Source organism: Microcaecilia unicolor, chromosome 5 (genome assembly GCF_901765095.1).
Source record: "Microcaecilia unicolor chromosome 5, aMicUni1.1, whole genome shotgun sequence".
Classification (NCBI taxonomy): domain Eukaryota; kingdom Metazoa; phylum Chordata; class Amphibia; order Gymnophiona; family Siphonopidae; genus Microcaecilia; species Microcaecilia unicolor.
In genome coordinates this window covers 126261207-126274031 of record NC_044035.1, presented here as the reverse complement: position 1 = coordinate 126274031, position 12825 = coordinate 126261207, and the positions used below count along the sequence as shown (strand labels likewise).

The 12825-nt window shown below is 44.5% G+C and overlaps 1 protein-coding gene across 3 annotated transcripts in view; it reads right to left on the bottom strand.

Annotated features, from left to right (window-relative positions):
- Nucleotides 1-12825, bottom strand: part of TSPAN14 (tetraspanin 14) — a 140540-nt gene that overhangs the window by 82825 nt on the left and 44890 nt on the right. The window contains exon 1 of one of the 3 annotated variants that reach the window (XM_030203278.1): nt 3906-3928. The exons of the other annotated variants lie outside the window; for them this stretch is intronic. The gene's annotated coding sequence lies outside the window, so the exon portion shown is untranslated. Of the gene's footprint in view, nt 1-3905; nt 3929-12825 lie in introns of those variants that run through there. 3 annotated transcript variants of the gene reach the window in all.

Here is a 12825-nt window from a genome sequence, read left to right as displayed (position 1 = left end):
CATGTCACTACCTTCCTCCATCCCTCCCACTTCAAGGCCTGTCACATCACTACCAACCAGTTACACACTCCCCCCTCCCTCCGATTGGAACACCCCCCTCCGCGTTACTGCCCCCTGGACCCCCTTGCTGCGACCCTATGGACACCACCCTTTCCTCCGAAAAACATCCCCCGAAGGGTTCGCATACCTCTGCTGACGGAGACGAACTTCTCACCTGCGGGGCGGGGCTTGATGGAGTATCTGTCCAAGTCTCTGTGCGTGCGCCTGACATCAGACGCACAAACAGAAACTTCAACAGATGTTCATTCAACAAGGAACGCCCCGCAGCCGAGAAGAGAAGTTCGCCTCCGTCAGCAGAGGTACGCAGAGGCTTCGGGGGAGGTTTTCCAGAGGAAAGGGTGGTGTCCAGAGGGTCGCGCCACGGGGGGGGGGGGGGGGCAGGCAGTAATGAAGGGGGCCTTGAACTGGGAGGGAGGGGGTCTGCAACTCGGGAGGGAGGGACGGAGGAAGGGGGGTATGGAACTCGGCAGGGAGGGAGGATGGGTGCGAATTTACCTTGCTAGCGCCCGTTTCATTGCGTTTCGAAATGGGCCTTTTTTACTAATATATATATATATATATATACATACATACATACACACACACACACACACATATATACATACAGTGCAATCCGCTTAAGTGCAAGGGTCTTGGACCAAAGAAATACATGCAGTTAACCAAAGCGTGCACTTAACCATTGTGACCCAAAAAAGAAGCTTGACATCTGATAAACATATGTACAGTACTGTTTATTATACATACAGTATACAGTCTCCGTTAACTGACGTTAGGCTTACTTGAAGTAATCAGTCATAGACCTCTGTACACTCTTGTGTCTGTGAGTTCCATAGACTACGTCTGCCAGATGGTAAAAACTGTCATAGCACTGACATCCAGTGGCCTCCAGATAGGCCCACACGGTGTTGAGACTCCAGCGCTCTTGTAAAAGTGACAGGAGGTTGTTGAATTTCACCAGCATGTGCCTCGCTGTTATTTCATCATCAACCGTTGCCTGCATGTAGGCGCATATCTGGACATCAGTGCTGTAGTCAGTTGTTTGTAGATCGTAACCAACAGCTGCGTAGTGATGAAACTCCTCTTCAGTAACACAGCTGGGATGTCAATAGCCTGTTCATCTGATGAGTTTGCAACAGCTGCATCTGTTTTGTCCCTCTCCACATCCCTAACAAAGCTTGCCCGCTTGTAGCAGTTCACAATGGTTGCCTGTGTAACATGATTCCAGGCTTCTTTCTGCATATGTAGGGAATCCAACAGTGATAGATTACGAGCCAGTTCAACAGCACGTTTATCCTTGCCGTCTGGTCATCCATAACGCTCATCAGGCGACGTAGCACAAGAGCCCGATAATGTTGTTTGAAATTGGCTATTATGCCCAGAACCATAGGTTGGATCAGAGAGGTAGTGTTAGACAGCCTGACGTCATCACTGTGTGCAGCACAATTATCACAAAGCAACAAAATCTGATGCTTTTGTGCCCGCATTCTAGTGTCTAACTTCGTTAGCCACTGCTTCCAAATTTCCTCCGTCATCCATGAATTTGCGTTAGCCTCGTATAACACAGGAAGTCGCTTAACATTCTTGAAGCAACGGGGCTGTTTCCTCTTTCCAATGACGAGTGGTTCCAACTTCTCACTCCCATCCATATTGCAGCAAAGGAGGATCGTCAGTCGGTCCTTCGACGTTTTACCTCCTGTAGTTTCGTCTTATTTGAATGCAAGTGTTCCATCAGGAATTGCTCACCAGTAGAGTCCGTTTTCATCAGCATTGAAAATGTACTAGATTATCTATACTGTGGTTAAATATCGACACTCTATGGATAATTTATGGTTTCTGTTCTCCATAATTCCATCCCAGCCTTATATGGATGGTACCTGGGCACTTAGATAAATTTCTGTCCAGGCACTATTGGTACAGGAGCTCAGTATCAGCAGATGGTCGATTTATACGAATACTGGCCAGTGGTATCCATATAAATCCTTTTGAAAACTGAATCCACAGCACATAAAACTCACATATGTCCCTTTAGCCACTTGAAATACATCATTTTGGGGATACCTGCATGCATTGCCTCCACTGCATGCAAATCTCTCATGAATATTCATTGTGAATATCAATGAAAAACAAACTGGCTGGGGAGTCCTCTAGGACAGGTTTGGGAACCACTGGGTTTTATCGAAAATGCTCACTTCATTTGTAACTACTGTACCCCATCACTACAAATATTCTTGAATCAACATCATGAAAACAGAAAAAAAGGGGGGAGAGAGAAATATTTTAAATTTAGAAAGATATCTTTCGCTCCATAAAATACTCCATCAAAAATGAGCAAACTCACAATCAAGAAGACAAAAGGACCTGAACATGATTCAGGTGATTCAAAAGCAGAGGATCACACCTACAGCGTACTGAGTGTACAAGCTTCAATTGGATGGAGCGTCTGGGAGGTAATGCCCACAACATTTGTAATTCTGGAAAGGTTATCAAAGCTACACAGACATAATAGATAACACTTCTCCTCATACCTACAATATTGGATCTTAGAAAAACAAAGGAGAAAGAAGAGAAATAAGTGGAGGGGAATTAGAGAGCGTATGTGCATTATGTATGTGAACTGGAATGAAGTGGAAATCCTCCATGATGAGCTGAGACCAACAAACAGATAATGTATGTATTATGGAGACATGGCTAGGGGATAAGGTAATTGAGGGTCCACTGTGCCCTTAATTCACTAATTCACATAAATGAAGAAAAGGCTGTAGTACTCATAAAGAGGGTGTAAGTTTATCTGATACACCTGTTTGAAAAGTGAAATGTGGTAGAAACTTTGTTATTAAATAAGAACCTGGGAGCACATATAGGGATGTTGGAAGCGAACTACACCCTAGAACAAGCATAAAGAGAACAGTGGGATATATACCAACTCTGAATCATTTCAGTTTAATATTGAGTCACCCATTATTAGGCAACTATATCCATTTAGACAGGGCAGTCCTGCCTCACAAGGTACAATTCATGGATTGTTTACAGGGATATAGGCCCTAATCATGTAGTGGACAACCTAACCAAGAGGCAGGGAATATGTTAGACCTAAAAATTCTTATTACTGGCAGGGACACTAAGGGACACAGCCAGGCTCGGGGCAAGACAGCCCCCCCCCCCCCCACCAGGGATGTCCCCTCCCCCCAAAACTCATGCCATCCCTGCACATACACACACACTTGGGGCAAGGCAAACCCACGGGACAGCTCCCAACACTCGTGCCACCCCCACCCTCCTCCACACATTCAACCCCCCCCCCCCCATATACACACACTTGTGCCGCCACCCCCCTCCCCCCCAATATTCAGGCTCCCGCTCTTACCTTCCTGCATCTGACTGCTCCTGCGTGCTGGACCCAGATGACTGCATTAACACGATAACCCAGGTGACCCGGGTTACTGCAGTAATGCAATCATTCGGGTCCTGGCACACAGGGGCAACAGACCCAGAAGCAGGCAGGTAGGAATAAACTTGCTAGTGCCAGGCCTCCTCTTGGAGGTCGGGCCCAGGGAATTTTGTCCCCCCTGCTCCCCCCACCTCTCGGCGGCCCTGATTACTGGTCATTGGTGGTAGACCTTCAATCAGCAGATATATCTGCAGAAACAGTTCACTCTGTTTTGCAGAGTAAAAAGTTTAGAAACATCAATTTGACATGAAACTAAAAATATGAAGATGGCAAGCCCTGGCAGATTTTTAAAAGCAATACATCTTCCAGTAGAGGACAGAGAATAGCAATTCTCAACCTTTTTCAGTCAGGACACACATGATGCATAATGCTTGTATATAGAGAAATCGGTTCTTACCTGCTAATTTTCTTTCCTTTAGTCCCAAAGGATCAGTCCCTACTTTTGTGTTGTGCCCATCTACCAGAAGGTGGAGAGAGAGAGTAATTTAAAACTTCACCTTATAAGGATGCTGTGCATTAGGTTCCCTTTAGTATCTCCAGTAGGTGGTAGAACCTCACTGGGCATCTCTGTCTCAGGCATACATGACCCTCGCTGATCCTGGGTCGAATACAGTATGGTAGCTCTTATGATTTAAATATAAACATGCTCTGCATCCTCAAAACCCTATCTTCCCCCAAATAGAGGTACATGTCAGAACTAGTACATTTCGCCATGGAAGTTGACAAAAAAAAAAAAATTCTTATTCTCATGTCATCTGAGTAATAGCATCACATTTCTCCACTAGCAGGAACATTGTGAAATATAGAACCTGAACAAAAATACAAAACTACAAAATGTGCACTGCACACCCTATTGCCCGGAAACTGTAAGCAATTTAATTCTATGAAGAAACAATCTCTGGAATCGTTACCATATTTCCTCTTTTAATCTTAGAAAAGAAAAGGGGACTTTAAAGAAACCTAAGTCAGTCACTCCACAATCTTGTTTGCATCTAGGTGCCAGCCTAAAAAAATAAATAAACAACTTAGTAGCCAACACCTGAGAGCTCTCTCATTCTTCCTGTCATCTCTAACAAGGCTAAAGATCAGAAAGAAGAGAGGAATCTTTAGATAACACTTCAACAGCTGGCTTCCCTCCAAGCTAACAAAGCTGCTTTAGGGTCTGATTCACAAAGGGTGTTTTGTTTTGTGTTGTGTCATGGGAGTAGGGAGGATTGAGGGGCAACTTCCTTAATAAGGACCTTTATACACGGTTCCTGTCCAGTTTCTACCCCCCCCCCAAAAAAAAAACACTGCCTTTAACTAGTATCTCTCATCCTCCGAACTTGCCCACCAGCAATTCCCCACGCATCCTGCCACCACCAGCCTGCCCCTCCTCTCAATCTCACCCTAGTTTCTACCAGACTTGCTCTCTCAATCTTGCACCCTTATCCCTAGCAGCCTCAAACCCATTCCCACTGTAACCCAAGTCACCCCCCTCCCCGTTAAATCCCCAGGAAACTCTCTTTCTCCTAACCATTTTATCTCTGCTCTGCTGTCCCCCCTCAAACCCAGCCAAGTATCTCCTATTAGTAAGCCATCCAGTTTCAGCCACCCTCACCTTCCTAGCTGCCATTTGCTTTATGCTGTGGTCATCTGATCCTCCCAAGGCCACAACTTTCCAACGCTCCTCTCTTTCAATGCTCTTTCCATCTCAGTCAATTATGCCATTATGACACTCTGCTGTACCTTGCCATCAAAGAACTATTTTCAGTCCTGAACCCCCATAGCTCTTAATAATTTGAGCTGCACAATTCTTGAGCTTCTGAGATGGTCTTGCAGTCTCAAGTATCACAACACCATTGTAGAAATTCTGAAACCATAAGATTCAAACTCAATTGAGTTGCGCTGATGCAGGAAATAACTGTTTGGCAGCAGTGGTAAAAGAATGATATTCCGGACAGGCAAATCCTGTGTGGCACAACCAAATTTCAAAATCACTGATGGTCTAATGGTGTAATTGGAGCAGAAATAATTCCTAGTCACTCCTGCCCCTGCCAGCTCCATTATCAAAATTACTGCTGCTATACTGCCGCTAGAGGTTGTGGCAGCCATTTTGATAGCCAAGCTGGGCAAGAGCAACTGGGAATCAAAACTGCCCTGACTACACCACCAGAAATTGTAATGTAGGCTCGGGATAGGAGAGCCGGGAGTTGTGGCTACTTCTGTTTGATGGGATGGAGCAAGAGAGCTAGGGGACAGAGTGTTAAGTTCCAGTTTCAGCTGAAATTTGGTCAGTCTCTAATCATGGGCTTCTCCAACTATGTTTCTATAGACTAGCTTACATATCAAGTAATCCAAACCCAATAAAAACAACATTTGGGAGACCAAAGATGACTGCTGCCTGGAAAGACATGAATGGCTGACCAGGTTCTGCTCTGTGCAGTACTGCAGCTTTAAATTTTTGGTTCTATTTTTACTTCCTTCAGATGGCCCCGAAGAGGAGGGGGAACATCAAGAGCTATGGTTGCAAACCTCCTAAACTCCCCAATAGGAAACAGCCATTGAATACAACTTTCAGCACTTCTCCCCAATTAGTGCCGCCAATTAAAGAGCCTCTAGTGGAAGCAGTTTTGGTTCAGCAACTGCAGGAATACTTGTTAAGCCCTGACGCACACAACCCATGAAAAACCTACACTTACAAGAAGAATGCATACACAAGAAATACTTGCAAGAAATGCATCAGAAGTCATGAGTGGACACAAGGTGAGTCAATGAGGGAGCAGGATGGTAAACTGGTGGAAAATTAGCAGATGGGAGGATAATAAATGAAGAAGGCTGTATATGTTATACATATGTACACACACCCCACAGACACCCTAGTACTCTTGGAAGCTGTCAGATCGAGTCTTGCCTTTCCCTTCTGGGAACTGTATAGACTTTACTTTGGTTTTGTATTCTAGATCTTAAAGACATAGGTGGAGATACCCAAAGAATAATTCTGCAGTAGTTTTTATTATAAGGTTTCTGGATTTGGTAACAGTATTGCTCTGTGGTCTTGTATTTTTAATGGTTCAGACAACAGCTATTGGTAAGTGAAGCAGCACTGCATCAGGGCTCCTTCACTCTACATCTTGGAGACCTCCGTGTTTATCCACTACAAATCAGTCATCCAAGGGTAAGTTATGCAGCTACCGTTAGTGAAAGCTCAAAAATGGGAGGGGGGGCGGGACTATTAACTGAACAGATAGTTGGAGCTCAAAATCCCAGCATGTCTAAGAAATCACTATCTTGAATTGACTATTCCTTTAAATTTGTAACAAAAATGTTTTACACACAAAACCTTTGAATCTTAGCAACAAGAGACTGAAGAGACTCAGAGTATAGTCAACATAATGGCAAAGAGAGTTTTTTGAATTCTTGCAGAATGGATCTGCTGCCTCCGCCTCCAGCTACAACATTCTTTCTGGGAACAGATTATCAGACCTAAAAGTTAATAGATATGACTCAAGGCAAAGCTCTATTGCATGAGTCACCGAAAGAAAGCAAGATCACCTCATGCATCATTCTACCCCACCAGTGATGAGCACAGTCACAGGCACTCCCAACAAATTCCTGATCAGCAGAGGAGGAGGTGGGGAAAAAGAACATCAGATGTCCAGTACCAGTAGTATTACTAGGTACAGATATTTCAATGGATCTTACTGTTCTCTAACAAAGAATACCAAACATGATTGAAATGGATATGGATTTTTCAGCACATATATTTTTCAGCAATGATATTCTCACAGGAGCTTGTACAATGTGATAAGTGATCAAGTGTAAGATGAGAAGAAGAAACTGGTCTCATATGATTGAGAAAAAAAGAAAGAGGACATTGTACATTAATATAGACATACTTGGACTGGCGCTATAGAATAATGTGCTGGATTTCTAGATAAGTCCAAGAGTTTGTTTAATTGACAAAAACCATTGTACAAGCTCCTGAGAGAATATCATTGTAATTCTGTGCCACGGACAGACATTGCCTGATAGATAGGTGTGCATGAGAGTAAGAGTAAGGATTAGGGATAATTTTAAATACAGTTATTGTAGGTATTTAAATAAAAATATATGAATAAAAGAATTCTGTAGCATAAGAAAAGAGTGGTTACTTTGAGGTGGGATTTATATATTTTGTAAGCAGAGTAAAATAAGGAAACTCAGAGGGAAGTACACTGAATTTAATGGGGATATCCTGAAAACCCCGACTGGCTGGAAGTGCCCTGAGGACTAGGTTGAAAACCCCTATACTAGTGCAACTCAGAAATAGCACATGTTAGATGGCCCAAAAAAGGAGCCATTCCTGGGGAAGCTTGCTGTGCATGAAAGGAAAGTAGCAGGTCATGTAAGGAGAGGATCTCATAGCCAATTTTCCAAGTGAATTTAATGTAGTCTAACCTGATATAAAGGATGGATCAAAAACATACACAGTGAAAAGATACAAACCACAAGGTCTGATGATTTTGGCTGTGATCTTCATTAAAAAAAACAAAAACAAAAAAAAAAAAACCAACACACACAAAAACAAACCACACATTCCTTGTTTTAGGATTAAATGAGCCACAAGAATGTTAAAAGAGTAGGAAAAGGCATAAAGTAGAAACAGAAAGCAGCACAGCTCATAGGTGAGGTTTTACCAAGAATATTGTTTGTTCTTCAGGAATTGCAGTCCCCTGAACTGTGTGGAAGCGATCTAGAAAAAAATCTAACAAAATGCATGCATCAAACTGGAGGAGTAGCCTAATGGTTAGTGCAGTGACCTGAGAACCAGGAGAACTGGATTCAACTCCCACTGCAGTTGCTTGTGACTCTGGGCAAGTCACCTAACCTTCCACTGCCCCAGGTACAAAATAAGTACCTGCATATAATAGGTAAACTGCTGTGATTGAAATTACAGAAAGGCAGTATATCAAACCCTATCCCCTTTCCTACGAAATGAAACCTGGGAATCAATGCATGTACATTTTACATGAGAGGAGATATGAGAGACATTCAAAGGAAAGATATTAAAGAACAAGACAACTTGTAATGTAAAAGCAAGTTTAATGAGGGACAGACTCAAGAGGAATACAAGGAACTATTTTCACAGAAAGGACAAAATCAGAAGCCTGAACACTCTGCCAGGATAGATGGTGGAGGATAACACTAAAGGTTTGGATCTGGATTTGTGATTTACTCATTCACCTTTCCAAATCCAAGTTTAAGGCAATTCAAAAAGTGCAAGACTTGAAGCAAGGAATAAGTACATAGTAAGGCTTAGTTGCCAAAAAATGTAACAAGACAGCATTGACCTAGTGGCATGTATTCAAAGTGCTACTCCAAATAATAGAACAATGAGTGATGAGATTGCCAGAATGAATGGCAAAGTAGACAATGGACTACCAAAATATATCCTAAATTTAACCATCTCTCCTGACCTCATGTGCAACTTTCTTTAAATCAATCACCTTACTTTCTAGCACTTCCTACTTTCTTACCTACTTATATGTTATTTCTTTGCTTTACCCTTCACTATCAATTATAATGCTCTATTACATATTGTGTTGACATTGTAAGTAGTATACCATGCCATACTTTGTATTGTTTTTGAATATTTTTACTGTGTAATTACCTATTGTTCATATCTAATCTATTCTTACTGTACACCGCCTTGAGTGAATGACTTCAAAAAGGCAGTAAATAAATCCTAATAAAATCAATTGCAAGCTATCCAAAATGTTACTAAAAAATAATTACAGGTAGTAGATTTGACCATTGCATGCCACTCAGTGGTTGCAATGTACAAATTGTGCCAAATATAAATTATTAACCCTTACATAAAAAAGCATTGTTTAAATGGAAACCACAATAGTTGGCCAACCTACTAATTCCTTATCAGCCAATGCATACTCCTAGGTTCCAAAACAGTCTCATAATCGCCACATTAGCCACAGCACATCTAGATACCACAAGAGAATCTGCTTTTTATTTTTTGACACTAGCTTAATGAAATTCGCTCCCTCATCATTTGAGTAGGTAACCAACTAGAGTCTTTCAAGCGAGATCTAAACACATTTTTCTTTAGGCAACCAATTGGTGAGGCTAATAGTTCAAATTAGTTCATCACCATGAATAACTCCATTTCTAATGTTGTCCTGCATTGCTGTGGTCCAATTGCAGTCTTACTGTCACAGTGAACTGTTATAAACTAATCTTGTGATTGTTGAAATATATTTTTTTGCACCGACATATTGTAAACTGCTGTGATCGGCCCCAAACCAGAAGCGCAGTATACCAAATGATCTAAAGAAATAAAAAATAAATTAAAAAAATATGAAATGTTAGAAGTCATAACAGTAATGCATTCAGCCACACAGCTGGCTCTCTGTTAGGCTGTGATAACAAAACTAACCAGCAGCCATTTCTGGCAGGCTACAAGCACAATAAAAGCTAGAAGTGTGCTTGCCAATGTGGCTGACCTTCACATACTATGCATCAAGAACGCACAGTAACAGGCCAGCAGAGTGGCTCAAAGACAACTGCTGCACACTTTCATGTGCAAGGTCCCTGGGTTCAATTCACAGATCTGATCTCCCCTACCCCAAGTCAGCTGAAATTGTTTTGCTGTGGGAGGTAGGAATCACAGCACTACAAGACAAGCGATTATAATAATCCTTAAAGACTGAGAACAAGATGCACAAAGGTCCAGTTAAGAATCTGTCTGCGTTTCCAAATCGGCAAAAATTTACCAATTCAGAAACACAGCGGAATTCACAAAGAGAATCACATGCAAATGAGCTGCTCGTCGCTTTTACGACCCAGCTCATTTGCATGCGATATCGGGGAAGCCAGTCGGCGAGCTGAGCATGCACAGAACAATCGCTATGCGTGACTGCTCTGCACATGCTATAGACAGATGCATGTATGATAGCAGTAGATGTAGCCCTTTTTTTTTTTTTTTTTTGCAAGCACAAAAGCGAGTTTTTTTGGGGGGGATGGACAGACTTGTGTTGGGGCTCCCTGCCTCCCTTATGCTTGCTGCTGCTTTCGGCTCTAGAATCAGCATCAAGGCTTGGTTCCACCCCCAACTTTTCCTTCTATTGGCCAGCTGACATCCTGGAATGCCCATCTCCCTGAAGATGGACTCTCATTGGCTGGCTGCTGTCCCAACTCCTGCTCCCTGCAGGGCTTCCCTGATGACATCACTCTAGAGCTGTAAGCTGTTTGGATCCGAACGTCCTGGTGTCCCCCTCCAGGAGTGATGGACGGGATGTCCCAGGCTGACTCTGTACAATTGGTTTTGCCCCTCTCTGCTGCGCTTCCAGCACAGGGGATGCTGTTTCCCAGCAGAGGTTGTTTACCCTTGTCTTCCTTGCATTTTTGGTAAGAAACCATTACTTTTATGCTGCCCCCCCCCCCCCCTCCATTTCTTGCCAGTAAAATGCCATTTGAGAAAAGAATCATACAACAGCTTTCATACACGCAAGGAAGCTGCGTGTTAAGTCGGTGTACTTTCTCTTTTGTGCTCCCTATCTTGTTTCTCCCCTTCTCCTACTTGTGATAATGAAGAACAATCAGGTCCAGACCTCCCGTTAAAATTTCCACGGACTGCTTTTGTGCATGGAGTCGGAAACGGTAGTGCATTGCATTCCATGCACATTATAATAGTAATTAGCTGATTATAATAGCTTTGTATTCCGTTTTCATTAGCTGCTACCATGACTGGAAAATGGCTCGGAGAACCCTTTTGTGCATGTCCCGGTTTACTAGAACTAATTTAAAAACCATGTTGCTGGCTCGTTAAATTTAGTGCATCTGGCCATGAGACCTGATCAGACAGAAAGCCTGCTGATAAGATTTCCTTCAGGAGTAACACAGGAGTCGGATGTAAATACAGAACTTTCCATTTATTTCTTTCCTCCTTTCTTCTTCATTTCTGGTCCTCAGCTTCTGCCTATTTTCTTCATCCATGTGCAGTTTTTCTCCTCTCTTCCTTTTCCCTCATCTCATCTCCTTCCTCACTCTTCTCTCCCCTCCATCCATGTCCAGCATTTCTTCTCTCTCCCCTGCATGCACCCATGTCCAGCAGTGACCCTCCTCTCCCCTGCCCTGCATGCACCCATACCCAGCAACCCTCTTCTGCCCTGCCCTGCATGCACCCAGATGTCTAGCAGTGACCCTCCTCTCCCCTGCATGCACCCATGTGCAGCAGTGACCCTCCTTTCCCCTGCCCTGCATGCACCCATGTCCAGTAGTGTACCCTCCTCTCCCCTGCCCTGCATGCATCCATGTCCAGCGACCCTCCTGTGCCCTGCCCTGCATGCACCCAGATGTCCAGCAGTGACCCTTCTCTCCCCTGCATGTACCCATGTCCAGCAGTTTACCCTCCTCTCCCCTGCCCTGCATGCACCCATGTCCAGCAGTGACCCTCCTCTGCCCTGCCCTGCATGCACCCATACCCAGCGACCCTCCTCTGCCCTGCCCTGCATGCACCCAGATGTCCAGCAGTGACCCTTCTCTCTCCTGCCCTGCATGCACCCATGTCCAGCAGTGACCCTCCTCTCCCCTGCCCTGCATGCACCCATGTCCAGCAGTGACCCTCCTCTCCCCTGCCCTGCATGCACCCAGATGTCTAGCAGTGACCCTCCTTTCCCCTGCCCTGCATGCACCCATGTCCAGCAGTGACCCTCCTTTCTCCTGCCCTGCATGCACCCATGTCCAGCAGTGTACCCTCCTCTCCCCTGCATGCACCCATGTCCAGCGACCCCCTCCATCCACCCATGCCCAGCAGCGACTCTCTTTTCCCCCCTGCCACCCCCTCCCGAGTTGTTTTGTGAATCCTTCTCCTCCCTCCCTCCCTCCCGATCCAGTCCCTCATCGCCTGCTTGTTTTTTAAATTCTTCGCTTCCAGCGCCGAGTCGCCGACTGTCCTGAGTCCTCCCTTGCCGATTCGCGCTTCAAAATGGCCGCCGAGACTTCAGCCGAAGTCTCGCGAGGCCGTCTCTGGAAGTCTCGGTGGCCATTTTTAAAGCGCAAATCGGCAAGGGAGGACTGTCAGCGACTCGGCGCTGGAAGCAAAGAATTTAAAAAACAAGCGGGCGGTGAGGCGGATCCGGAGGGAGGGAGGAGGGAGGGAGGAGAGCCAGAGCCAGCTCGCTATTTTCAACAACCGGCTCGCAAGCCGGAAGAAAATTTAACAACCGGCTCTTGCAAGCCAGCTCCAGCACACCACTGGGTGTAACCAGATAACAGATTTTGGGTGGACCTAGGTAAGAAGTGGGCAAGCACCAAGTGTTCTCCTCCCCCCCCCCCCCCCC